Source organism: Bubalus bubalis, chromosome 10 (genome assembly GCF_019923935.1).
Source record: "Bubalus bubalis isolate 160015118507 breed Murrah chromosome 10, NDDB_SH_1, whole genome shotgun sequence".
Taxonomy (NCBI): domain Eukaryota; kingdom Metazoa; phylum Chordata; class Mammalia; order Artiodactyla; family Bovidae; genus Bubalus; species Bubalus bubalis.
Window position 1 is genome coordinate 43,192,106 of NC_059166.1, and position 13,454 is coordinate 43,205,559.

The window sequence follows — 13,454 nt, forward strand, 5'->3', positions numbered from 1 at the left end:
CCGCCCTCCCAATGCAGAGCCAGGGTTCGATCCCTGGTCAGGGAACTAGATGCCACAGTTAAGAGTTCACAGGCTGCAAACTAAATATGCCACAAGGAAGAAAGACAACCCCGTGTGCTGCAGCTAAGACCTGGCGCAGCCAAATGCCTTAGTGATGTGCTGTGCTCAGTCATGTCTGACACTTTTCCACCCCATGGACTGTAGCCCACCAGGCTCCTCTGTCCATGGAATTCTCCACACAAGAATACTGGAGTGGGTTGTCATTTCCTACTCCAGGGGAATCTTCCTGACTCAGGGATCTAACCCGTGTCTCTTGTGTCTCCTGCGTTAGCAGGCCAATTCTTTACCACTGGGCCACCTGCCTTAGAGGCCTAAGCAAACCCAAACTGGAACCTATAAATACCTCAAGGTTAAGAAAGCCAAACCTCAGGACTACCAGTCACAAACAGCCAAGCAAGCTTTTCCATATAAGGCAGGAGTGTAAGCTGTAGCCAATCAAATAATTTCCTTGCTTTGAATCTACCTTTTCTCTATAAGTCTTTCCCCTAGCTCTTATTGGTGGAAAGCACTACTAAATACTTCTATTTTGGTGCTGCCTGATTCCAATTGATTTCTACTCCAATAAACTCTTAAAATCTTTAACATGTCTCAGTTTGTCTTTTAACAGCTGGTATCGGGATCATTTTGTGTAGGTACCTCAAAGAGATTTGGAAGATGACTCGAATGGTTTGGACGTTTGGGAAACATTAGGAGCTGCCAATCAGCTTTCAAAAAAATTTTGTACAGGGACTTCCCTGGTGGTCCAGTGGCTAAGACTCCACACTCCCAATGCAAGGGACCCAGGTTCGGTCCCTGGTCAGGGAACTAGACCCCACATGCCACAGCTAAGAGTTCATATGCAGTACCTAAAGATGCCACACACTGGGCTTCCCTGGTGGTTCAATGGTAAAGAATCTGCCTACCAATGCCAATGCCAGAGACACCGGTTTGATCCCTGATCTGGGAAGACCCCACATGCCAAGGAGTAACTGACCCTGTGCGCCACCACTGTTGAGCCTGTGCTCTAGAACCCAGGAGCTGCAACAAGAGAAACCACTGCAATGAGAAGCCCACACACTGCAACTGCAGAAAAGCCCAAGGAGCAACAAAGACCCAGCACAGCCAAAAATAAATAAAATTATATGAAATTTTTTTTTAAAAAAAGATCCCACATACCACAACAAATTATTTTATATGTGTGTGTGTGTGTGTGTGTGTGTATTTTTTGGCCCTGCCAAGCAGAGTTTCCCTACCAGTGACTGAACCCAGGCCATGGCAGGGAAAGCCCCAAATCTTAACCACTAGGCCATTGGGGAACTCCCCCCAGATAAAATTTTTTTTTTAAGTACAGTCTATCCATAGGTCAGAGGATGAGATGGTTGGATGGCATCACCGACTCAATGTACATGAGTCTGAGCAAGCTCCAGGAGTTGGTGATGGACAGGGAGGCCTGGTGTGCTGCAGTCCATGGGGTCACAAAGAGTCAGACATGACTGAGCGACTGAACTGATCCATAGGTCAAGATTCTATCCACATAGCAAATGGTCGAGGAGAAACCACACAGCAAAGGGGGCCCTTATCACCATGATCTCATTTCATGTCAACAGTGTGGTCCCTGTTCTGCTCACAGCCAGGACTGGCTACTCCTTAGGGCTGCTAACTGTCAGTCTTCTTTTTCCTCTCATCCTCCACTTTCTGATTTTTCAATCTGCTCTGTTCCTATGGCTGGATTCATTCCACTTTGTGTGTGTGTGTGTGCACACGCACTCATGTGAGTGCTCAGTTGTGTCTGACTCTTTGCCAGCCCATGGACTGTGGCCCACCAGCCTCCTCTGTCCATGGAATTTTCCAGGCAGTAATACTGGAATGGGCACCTATTTCCTACTCCAAGGTATCTACTCAATCCAGGGATTAAACCCTTGTCTCTTGCGTCTCCTGCATTGGCAGGCAGATTCCTTACCACTAATCACCTGGGAAGCTTCATACCACATTTCAGGACACCGGATCACAGAAGCAATTTCAGGGCTCAGAACTGAAGAAAGGCCTCAGTCTCAGTAAACATTAGCTGGATGAATGAGTAATGACTATAGGTGTGGTCATTTCACCTAATATCCCAGGGTGGGGAAGGACACAGGACTGCAAGATATAATAAAGACTACCTATGCTAACCAATTAGGTTCTAATTGTGGGGGATGGGGGAGCTTAGAAGGGCAGCAGCATGGTTCACTGGAACCTGCAAGTCAAGTTCAGACTCTGACTTTACTCCTTCCATAGCGTGCTTGAGCCTCAGTCAATAGGCCTATTTAAAATGCCTAGCTCAGGACCCAGGTAGCACAGTGGTAAAGAACCCACCTGCCAATTCAGGAGATGCAGGAGCCATGGGTTTTATCCCTGGGTCAGCAAGATCCCCTAGAGAAGGAAATGGCAACCCACTCCAGTATTCTTGCCTGGGAAATCCCATGGAGAGAGGAGGCTGGCGGGCTGTAGTCCAAGGAATCGCAAAAGAGTTGGGCAGGACTGAGCAAACACATGCAACTCAGGATTTCCTTGGAGGTCCAGTGGTGAAGACTGTGCTCTCAGCGCAGGGAGAACAGGTTTGATCCCTGGTCTGGGAACTAAGATCCCACATGCTACACAGCTCAGCCTTAAAAAAGAAAAATGCCTAAGTTTCAGGGATGCTATATTTTGGGCATAAGAAGTGTCTACTCAGGCTCTTCCTTGGGCCTTGCTTTTATTCTGACTCCACAGAGGAGACCCCAAGTTGATGGGTTATAAATTGGGCCACAAGTGAACGGGGCTCTCTTTCTTTCTTCTTTATCTTTTCTGAGGGTCAGCATGGAAGGAGACACCCTTCCCTCCCACCCGCCTCCACCCCCAACACACACACTCATTGTTCTTCTCTTAACCCTGTCTTCTCTTTCTGGGTGTATGTTTCAGTAGTAGGAGGTCAGATGGATCTCAGCTCTTTCTTTCCAGGTGGCCGAAGTGGCAGAGAAGACGGAAAGCATTTCCTTCTGAAGAAAAGACCTATCCATCCTCTTGTCTTTTCTTCTGGCAACTCTTCGCTTCAATCTCGGGTCTCCCATGTCACCAACTGGTCATAACACTTGGGTTTAGGATTAAAAAAAGGAAGGGTCTGATTGAGTCATTACCCCTGGAGTACCCTGCCCCAGGGTTTCACGTACAAGCCCAGCAACAACAAATGGTTAATGCATTCAGATTGAATTTTGATGACAGTCATCTCAGACATGCAAAGAAAATGTTGAAGATGGAGCTTCAAATTGCCAATGAAAGTATCTCAGTTTTCTAATGTGAGACAGTGTTATCCCAAGGTGACAACTCTCTGCCAAAGCTGTTTCTCTCACTTTTTTTCTGTTCCTCCTGGAGACAGTGTCTAGAGGGTGGTGCTTAGGTGACTTCATGGTGACGCTTCTCTGGCTCGTCACCGTGTGTTGCAAGAATGCTAGCCTGGCCTTGGCCTTGAGCTGTCAATCCTGAAGTCTCCTCTCTTCACTCTCCTCCTTCCCCCCCATTCCTGTGACTGGCAGGAACTTCTCTTGCATCACATCTGCCTCCTCACCAAGGTGAAATCCGTAAACACCTACTTCCCAGAACCATAGTAGCAGAATGGCTCCTGGGGAAACATTATGGAATAGAAAAAAACATAAACATACACCCCACACACACAATCTTTGTCACTTATCACTGTCTGTTGTCTGAATATCACCTTTGGAAATCGTATAGGGAAAGAAACCTGGAATTTGGGATTATTCCCCAAAATTCATAAGGTCAAGCTCTTACAAATAATTTCTAGTATTATTACTATGTACACCAGAGGTTTCCCTGGTGGCTCAGAGGTTAAAGCATCTGCCTCCAATGCGGGAGACCTGGGTTCGATCCCTGGGTCGGGAAGATCCCCTGGAGAAGGAAATGGCAACCCACTCCAGTATTCTTGCCTTGAGAATCCCATGAATGGAGGAGCTTGGTGGGCTACAGTCCACAGGGTCGCAAAGAGTCGGACACGACTGAGTGACTTCACTTTCATCACTACGTATGACTTCATTTCCCATTATACTCTTTCATGTTCTCCCTATTACAGAACATTCAGGGATTTTCCATTTTGCTTGCTACTGTAACTGTAACATCTGAAATAGCACATGGCCCCGGGTAGGTGCTCAATAAGTATTTGTTGAATGATTGAGTGGTCAGTCGCATCCTCTGTGTTTGGATTTATTCAGTTCCACTCTCGGGGCAATCCTCCTTCCCTTCTCTCCAGGTCCTTGCAGAGTGGTACACAGGCGCTTGCGTGCTGGCCAGAGCAGTCACCAGCTTGGAGGTGGTAGTTGATAGTGGTGAGTCTTAGTGAGGTCCCTCAGGAAGAGCAAGAAGGAGCACACGTGGGGGCCAAGAGTGGTCCTAGAGCAGCAGTTCTCAAACTTTTGAATCTCAGAACCTCTTTACACTTCAAAAAATTGCTGAGGACTCTAAGGAACTCTCTTTACATGGGTTATATCAATATTTCTTCTATTAAAATGAAAACAAAAATTTAAATATTTATTAGTTTATTGAAAATGAACAAAATATTACATGTTAGCATAAATATTTTTAAAACAATGATATTTTCTTTTTTAATTGAAGCATAATTGATTTACAATATCATGTTAGTATCAGGTATACAGGACAAGTGATTTATTTATATATTAATATATATGTTCTTTTTCAGATTCTTTTCTCTTATAAATTACTACAAAATATTGACTATGTTTCCTTGTCCTATTCAATAGATCCTTGTTGGCTATCTATTTTGTATATAGTAATGTGTATAAAGCATAGCTGTATTTTCCAAAATAAAAGTTACCAAGAGGAGTGACATTTACTTTTTTTCAAGTCTCTTGTGTCTGATTTGATAAAGGCAGCTGAATTTTTATATCTGCTCCTCTATTCAGTCAGTTGTGATATATTTTGGTTGAAAACTGGTCTCACATAGAGATATAGTTGAGAAAGGGAGGATCTTGGGGACTCTGGTGGTTTCTGACCTCATTCTGAAAACTGCTGTCCTAAAGAGACACTTGTGGGACATTCTTGGTGGTTCAGTGGTTAAGACTCAACTTCCACTGCATGGCGCAGGGGTTCAGTCCCAGGACAGAGAACTAAGATCCTGCATGCCTCGGGGCATGGGCAAAGTAATAATAATAGTGATAGTAAAGTAGCTATTTAAGCTTAATAAATAGACAGTTGCCGCAGCAATAATGACCCTCTCTGTCACAAAGCTCCTTGTTGTTGTTGGTCAGTCTCTAAGTCGTGTGGACTGTAGCTCGCCAGACAGATCTGTCCATGGGATTCTCCTGGCAAGAATACTGGAGTGGGTTGCCATTTCCTCCTCCAGGGGATCTTCCCAGACCTGAGATCGATCGAATCTGCATCTCCTGTATGGACAGGCGGATTCTTTACCACTGAGCCACCTGGGAAGCCCCACAGAGTTCCAGCCCTCCAGAAACTCCAGATCCTGCTAGAAGAAGAGAACTCCCATTTCTCACCTTCCCTGCCTCCCATTCTCCACTTAACGATTGCCCAATTCTTCAATCATATATGACAGCTGGCAGTCTGGAACAGGAAAGATAGATAAAATATACATTCCTGAGGGAAGGTGCTGAGGGAAGAGGGGAGTGGACTAGCCATCCTAGGAAGTGGGGGAGGGAAAGAAAAAACACTACCCAAAAAAACACTACCCATCTTCAGCGAGACGAGATTAGGAAGTGCAAGCACATTTATGAACAAAGATGACTCAGTGCCTGGGCTGAAAGAAGGAAACAAACAATAAAGCCCAACCTGCTGGGTGTGTGTGGAAAGAACTGGTTCTCAGAGGGGGAGGAGTTGGTGTTATAAATTAACAATAACGTAATTACATTTTTACAGCCTGGTTCCTATTTATTGGGGGAACTGATGGAAAGATAGCTGACAACCAAGTTGAGCTCTGAGACCAGTGAATTCTCAGCACATTGGCGTGGCCTTGCTAACACGGGTGGGAAGGCTTTAGGTAACAACGGTTTATAAACCATCCCCCTTGGGCCAGCACCACCACCTACACCTTCACTGTGTATCTTGCTTGTCTGCTTTACGGAGGGAAGGCACAGGCAGCAGCGGTCAATGGTCCTAGCCAGGTCCCTGGGGCCACCTATCACATGTGGTCCAGCTCTGCTTGGAAGGCTGTCTCCGTATGTGTGTGCACATGTGCCCGTGTGTGAGTGGTTGTGTGCAGATGCAACTAGAGGCAAGAGCCACACCCACATGGAAATAGAAGACTTTTGTGTCTCTCTAAGAACTTCTTAACCTATTAGCTCAGTGAATAAGTATAAGCAAGGATTGGGTTTTTTGTTTTTTAATATAACAACTTTACTGAGATAAATTTGAATGCCATAAAATTTACAGTTTTAAAGCTTACAATTCAGTGAATTTTAGAATATTTACAGAATTATGCAACCATCATCAATATCTAATTTTAAAACATTTTTATAAAAGTAAAAACTTTGTTTCTTTTCCAGAAAGAAACCCCATACTCATTAGCAGTCATTCCCCATTCCTCATCCCCTCCAGCTCTTGTCAGCTACTAACCTTACTTCTGTTTTCTATACATTTTCTTTTACTGGACATTTCATATAAATGGAATCAAATCATACAGTTCTTGTGTCTGGCTTCCTTCACTGAACGTGTTTTCAAGGTTCATCCATGCTACAGCATGTACCAGTATTTCTTTCCTTTTTATGGCCAAATAATACTCTATGGTTTGAATATACCACATCTTAGTGATCTGTTTATTATTCAACAGATACCCATTAATTGGCAAGCATTTGGGTTGTTGTGACTATTATAAATAAGGCTACTATGCATATTTATGCCACAGCTACTGAGCCACGAGACACTAGAGAGTCTGTGCGCCTCAGTGAAAGATCCCGCTCGACACAATGAAGACCCCAAGTGCCGCAACTTAGACCGGACACAGCCAAACATAAATAAATTTTTTTTTTTTAAAAAGTCAATCTCATCCAAAAATATCCTCATGGAAACATCCAGAACAGTGTTTGACCACATACTGGAGAACTGTGGTCCAGCCATGTTAACACATACAATTAATCATCACATTTGGAAATTTAAAAATAAAAAAATTAAAAATAAAGTAACAGTAGTGTTGCAGTGAAACATGAAAAAGTTTTCTTTTTCTCTTTGCCTTTTGGTCCTTCTTTGATTTAACTGTTCCTGATCTACAGTCTGCACTGATAACTAAAACTACATCCCAGACCTATTGCCCTCTAACTCTGCATGAACCACATTATGTATCCATTATCTTTTAATTTTATGCTAGTCACATCCTGATGCTTAGTTTTACAGCACTTTCTCTACAAACCACCCATTATAGTTTGTTTTTCCCTCCTTCTGCAAATTGCAGTGCAATCCACAAAAAACAATGGGCCCTACTATTGAGACCAACTGTTAGGCCCAAATGACTGGGCTACCTGATGCCAGCCTATTGAGTGTTTTGAAACAATGCAAAAAGAAAGAATACAGTATTCTTACATCTTTGCTCTTTATTTCCAACCCCTGACTGCAAGCAAGCCCCAACTATAGGATCCCCTTGATTCCCCATGGAGGGGAGAAACAATCCTTGAGGCATGAGCCTACTTTTCTCCTCTGCTGTCTTGAGGATTAAAGCCATCTTTAGATTTTCTCCAAACTCTGTCTCCATATTTTCTTTCCGGTGGGCAGAGGAAGCCAAGATTTTGGCAGCAACGATAGCTTCTAATTAGCCTCCTTGCCTTTCAACTTTGGATGTCTTGGCACTCTCTGACTCTGCCAAAATACACTCCCCAGCACATGACATAAATACTTCCCCACATTCTTGAGATACTCACAACACCAGAGTTCTTCAGCAGGGCCCTGAGTGCCCTCTCAGTATGACCTCCATCGAAATTTCCAGTTTCTCTGGATTATTTTCTTTCCCACCCATGCCTGCCCTGCGTACTATCATCTCTCTGCCTTTGCTTTAAGGTTGAAGTCCTGTTCAGTTCAAATCAGTCACTCAGTCGTGTCTGATTCTTTGCAACCCCTTGGACTGCACCACACCAGGCTTCCCTGTTTGTCAACAACTCCCGGAGCTTGCTCAAACTAATGTCCATCGAGTCGGTGATGCCATCCAACCATCTCACTCTCTGTCATCCCCTTCTGCTCCTGCCTTCAATCTTTCCCAGCATCAGGGTCTTTTCCAATGAGTCAGTTCTTAGCATCAGGTGGCCAAAGTATTGGAGCTTCAGCTTTAGCATCAGTCCATCCAATGAATACTCAGGGTTGATGTCCTTTAGGATTGACCAGTTTGATCTCCTTGCAGTCCAAGGGATTCTCAGGAGTCTTCTCCAACATCACAGTTCAAAAGCATCAATTCTTTGGCACTCAGCTTTCTTTATAGTACAACTCTCTTATCCATAGATGATTACTGGGAAAACCATAGCTTTGACTAGACAGATCTTTGCCGGCAAAGTAATGTCTCTGCTTTTTAATATGCTGTCTAGGTTAGTCATAGCTTTTCTTCCAAGGAATAAGCGTCTTTTAATTTCATGGCTGCAGGCACATCTGCAGTGATTTTGGAGCCCAAGAAAATAAAGTCCGTCATGGTTTCCATTTTTTCCCCATCTATTTGCCATGAAGTGATGGGGACCAGATGCCATGATCTTCACTTTTTGAATGTTGAGTTTTAAATTAGCTTTTTCATTCTCCTCTTTCACTTTCATTAAGAGGCTTTTTAGTTCCTCTTCACTTTCTGCCATAAGGGTGTGTCATCTGCATATCTGAAGTTATGGATATTTCTCCTGGCAATCTTGATTCTAGCTTGTGCTTCATCTAGCCTGGCATTTCACATGATGTACTCTGCATATAATAAGCAGGGTGACAATATACAGCCTTGATATACTCCTTTCCTAATTTGGAACCAGTCTGTTGTTCCATGTCCAGTTCTAACTGTTGCTTCTTGACCTGCATACAAATTTCTCAGGAGGCAGGTAAGGTGGTCTGGTATTCCCAACTCTTGAAGAATTTTTCACAGTTTGTTGTGATCTAGACAGTCAAAGGCTTTGGCGTAATAAATAAAGCAGAAGTAGATGTTTTTCTGGGATTCTGTTGCTTTTTCTATGATCCAACGGATGTTGGCAATTTGATCTCTGGTTCCTCTGCCTTTTCTAAATCTAGCTTGAACATCTGGAACCCCATGAACAGTATGAAAAGGCAAAAAGATATGACACAGAAAGATGAATTCCTGTAGGTCTACTTTAAAAAAAAAATCATGCTCTTTCTTTAAAAAGAAAAATAAGTGTGGGGTCATAAATCAAACTCCCTCTACCCACCCTTGCTTCCTGTCCACGCCTTCTCCTTTCTGGCAAACTTCTAATCTTCTTATGGTTCTTCTAGTGTCAACCTTCATATTTTAAAGTAAAACGCTAATAATGATATATTTGGGGGGCTTTCCTGGTGGCTCAGTTGCAAAAAATCTGCCTGCCAATGCAGGACACTCGAGTTTGATCCCTGGGTCAGGGAGATCCCCTAGAGAAGGAAATGGCAATCCTTTCCAGTATTTTTGCCAAGGAAATCTCATGGAGAGAGGAACCTGGCAGGCTACAGTTCATGGGGTCACAAAAGAGTTGGACACAACTTAGTGACTCAACAACAACAATAATATCCTTCTACTCCTTTCTGGTGTGGGCTCTCATGTTTCCTAGTTTCCATGACTTCCTCTTTGTTGGTTTATTCTCTTCAATGAAGCACCTCTTCTAGTAGCTTCCTGAAGAAAAAAATGCATGGGAGAAATTTCACAAGTTGTTCTGTATTTGAAGATCTTTTATTGTGCCTTTATGCTTGAATGATGGTTTGGGAGGTATCTTAGTTCGGGCTGCGGTAACAAAGTACTATAGACAAGGACTTCCCTGTAGCTCAAATGGTAAAAAATCTGCCTGCAATGCAGGAGGCCTGGGTTCGATCCCTGGGTGAGGAAGATCCTCTGGAGAAAGGAATGGCAATCCGCTCCAGTATTCTTGTCTGGAGAATCCCATGGACAGAGGAGCCTGGTAAGCTACAGTCCATGGGGTCGCAAAAAGCTGGACAGGACTGACTAACAGGTGGTTATAAATAACAGAAGTTTCTTTCTAACAGTCCTGGAGGCAGGAAGTTTCATATCAGGGTGCCAGCCTCCATGGGTTCTAGGGAAAGCCCTCTTCTGAGTTATGAAAGTGAAGTGGCTCAGTCGTGTCCAACTCTTTGCGACCTCATGGCCTCTAGTATCCGTCCATGGCTCCTCCATCCATGGGATTTTCAAGGCAAGAATACTGTAGTGGGTTGCCATTTCGTATCCTCACCTGGTAGAGAGCAGAGAGAAGGAAGCAAACTGTTACAAGGGCACTAATCCCATTCATGAGAGCTCCAAGTACATGACTGTATCACCCCCCACCCCCAAAAGCCCCACCTCTTAATATCATCAGGCAGGGAAAAATAGGTCCTATACAAAATATTGAGATCAGAATAGTATCTGAAATATCAGCTTGAAGCCAGAAGACCATGGAATTATGACTTCCATCCCTGGTCCTGGCAGATTCCGCATGCCAAGGAGCAGCCACAACTACCGAAGCCCACGCTCTAGAATCCATGCTCTGCAACAAGAGGTGCCACCGTGATGAGAAGCCTGCACAAAGTAACTGAATATCTCAACTAGAGAAAGCCCATGCACAATAACAAAGACCCAGCACAACCAAAAATAATTTTTAAAATTTCTTCTAAGTTTTCTACATCCTGCAAGTTCCTCTTATTCCCACTTGTTTGTTTCTCTGGTGATCCTTGCCTGACTGCTTGCACTTTCAGATCAGGTCAGGTCAGTGGCTCAGTCGTGTCCGACTCTTTGTGACTCCATGAATCGCAGCATGCCAGGCCTCCCTGTCCATCACCAACTCCCGGAGTTCACTCAGACTCACGTCCATCGAGTCAATGATGCCATCCAGCCATCTCATCCTCTGTCATCCCCTTCTCCTCCTGCCCCCAATCCCTCCCAGCATCAGAGTCTTTTCCAATGAGTCAACTCTTCGCATAGGGTATAGCAAAAGAAGCGGATGGTAAACCCAGTATACATGGCATCAATTACTGGCTAGTGAACATCTTTATGAGATGATCTGGCTGGGATATCTCTTAAAGAATCTTTGCTGTCAGTATTTAAGCTAATCACATGTGCACTTGTATACATGCAGAATAACTGTAATATGCTTAACTTACTAATTTTGCCGAAAGATCACTCTCATCTCTCTCCTGAAATTCAAAAGGCTGATGACATCATTTTAGATTACAGCAATGAGTCATACTTGGCTGCAAGTCATAATCAATATCTCAGAGAAAACTTGGTAAAATATCAATATCACAGCTTCATTCTGAGTTTCTCTGTGCTTTTCTTTGGCTCTGCAATTCAAACATTGTTTTGGTCTTCCTCTCTGTGTTCATCAACGTAAAAAGAAAAAAAAAAGATATAATCAGGGATGGTCAGTTTCATTTTCTTATACAAATCTTAAATTTCCAAGGATAGAATAAGGACACAGTAAAGATAACTCAGGCAATTATGGTTTGGTTGCTTTGGACAAATCTTGAATCTTTTTGGATATGGTAAGGACATGGAAAATCTTCTTTCTTAGGAAAAATTAATAGAAAAATAATTGGCCAAACTTCATTTTTCTTTTTTGTGCTCTAGGGTTACAAACTACAAAAAAAAAAAAAAAAAAAAAAAAAAACTCTACATGATCCAACTTAGACCTGAAAATCAAGAGCATTTCTCTAAAACAAAGATTCATTTTGGAACCTTTTACCATTACATAGTTGAAAGAGCCTTTGAGTCTGAAATTCTACTTTATTATCTCACCCTAAGGGACTCAAGATTGCTGGGAGAAATATCAATAACCTCAGATATGCAGATGACACCACCCTTATGGCAGAAAGTGAAGAAGAACTAAAGAGCCTCTTGATGAAAGTGAAAGAGGAGAGTGAAAAAGTTGGCTTAAAGCTCAACATTCAGAAAACTAAGATCATGGCATCCGGTCCCATCACTTCATGGCAAATAGATGGGGAAACAGGGGAAACAGTGTCAAACTTTATTTTTCTGGGCTCCAAAATCACTGCAGATGGTGATCGCAGCCATAAAATTAAAAGACGCTTACTCCTTGGAAGGAAAGTTATGACCAAGCTAGACAGCATATTCAAAAGCAGAGACATTACTTTGCCAACAAAGGTCTGTCTAGTCAAGGCTATGGTTTTTCCAGTGGTCATGTATGGATGTGAGAGTTGGACTATAAAGAAAGCTGAGCACCAAAGAATTGATGCTTTTGAACTGTGGTGTTGGAGAAGACTCTTGAGAGTCCCTTGGCCTGCAAGGAGGTCCAACCAGTCCATCCTAAAGGAGATCAGTCCTGGGTGTTCATTGGTAGGACTGATTTTGAAGCTGAAACTCCAATACTTTGGCCGCCTGATGCAAAGAACTCACTCATTGGAAAAGACCCTGATGCTAGGAAAGATTGAGGGCAGGAGGAGAAGGGGACGACAGAGGATGAGATGGTTGGATGGCATTACCAACTCAATGGACATGGGTTTGAGTGGACTCTGGGAGTTGGTGATGGACAGGGAGGCCTGGCGTGCTGTGGTTCATGGGGTCACAAAGAGTCGGACACGACTGAGTGGCTGAACTAACTGAACTGATCTCACCCTAAGTTCAAATACAGTAAAAATTGAGGCATTGCACTATTTCATAGAAATGAGATATGCAATTTTTTTCATGGAATTTTAGCTGACTAGGATAAGATTAAATTGACTGTTCGGGGACCTGAAAAATAAAGGCAATTTGACAGGGTGTATTTCTATTCATTTTCCTTAATTTATTTTAAGTTTTCTGGAAGTAGCTTAAGTATTTTCTGGAAATGTCAAATGAAATAAGCAAAGATAACCAGCTTGATTTAAAAAGTGGATTTTCATGTTTTTACTGAACAAAAGTAAGAACACTTTTTCTGTAAGGGGTTCATAGGCAAATAAAAAAAAAACACCAACTTAATTATTTTGGGTTCTTTTGTTTATGAGAAAACAAAAATTTTATTTCATTTGGCTTTAAAAGGAAGAACATCAAAAATAAAACCTTACTAAACCCCAACGATCATATTTTCTCCTCAAATTGCTCCTCTGGATTTTCACAGTCCTGTCAAGCTACTATTTCTCTCCAAATCAACCAGATTAGAAAGTCAGGGAGCATCCTGTCCTTTCTCCTTTCTCCTTACCTCTCCTCTTCCTCATCCTCCCCACCATGTCTGGTCTCCACACTCAGTCACCAGGTCTTAGGCTTTTATTTCCACGTCTACCTT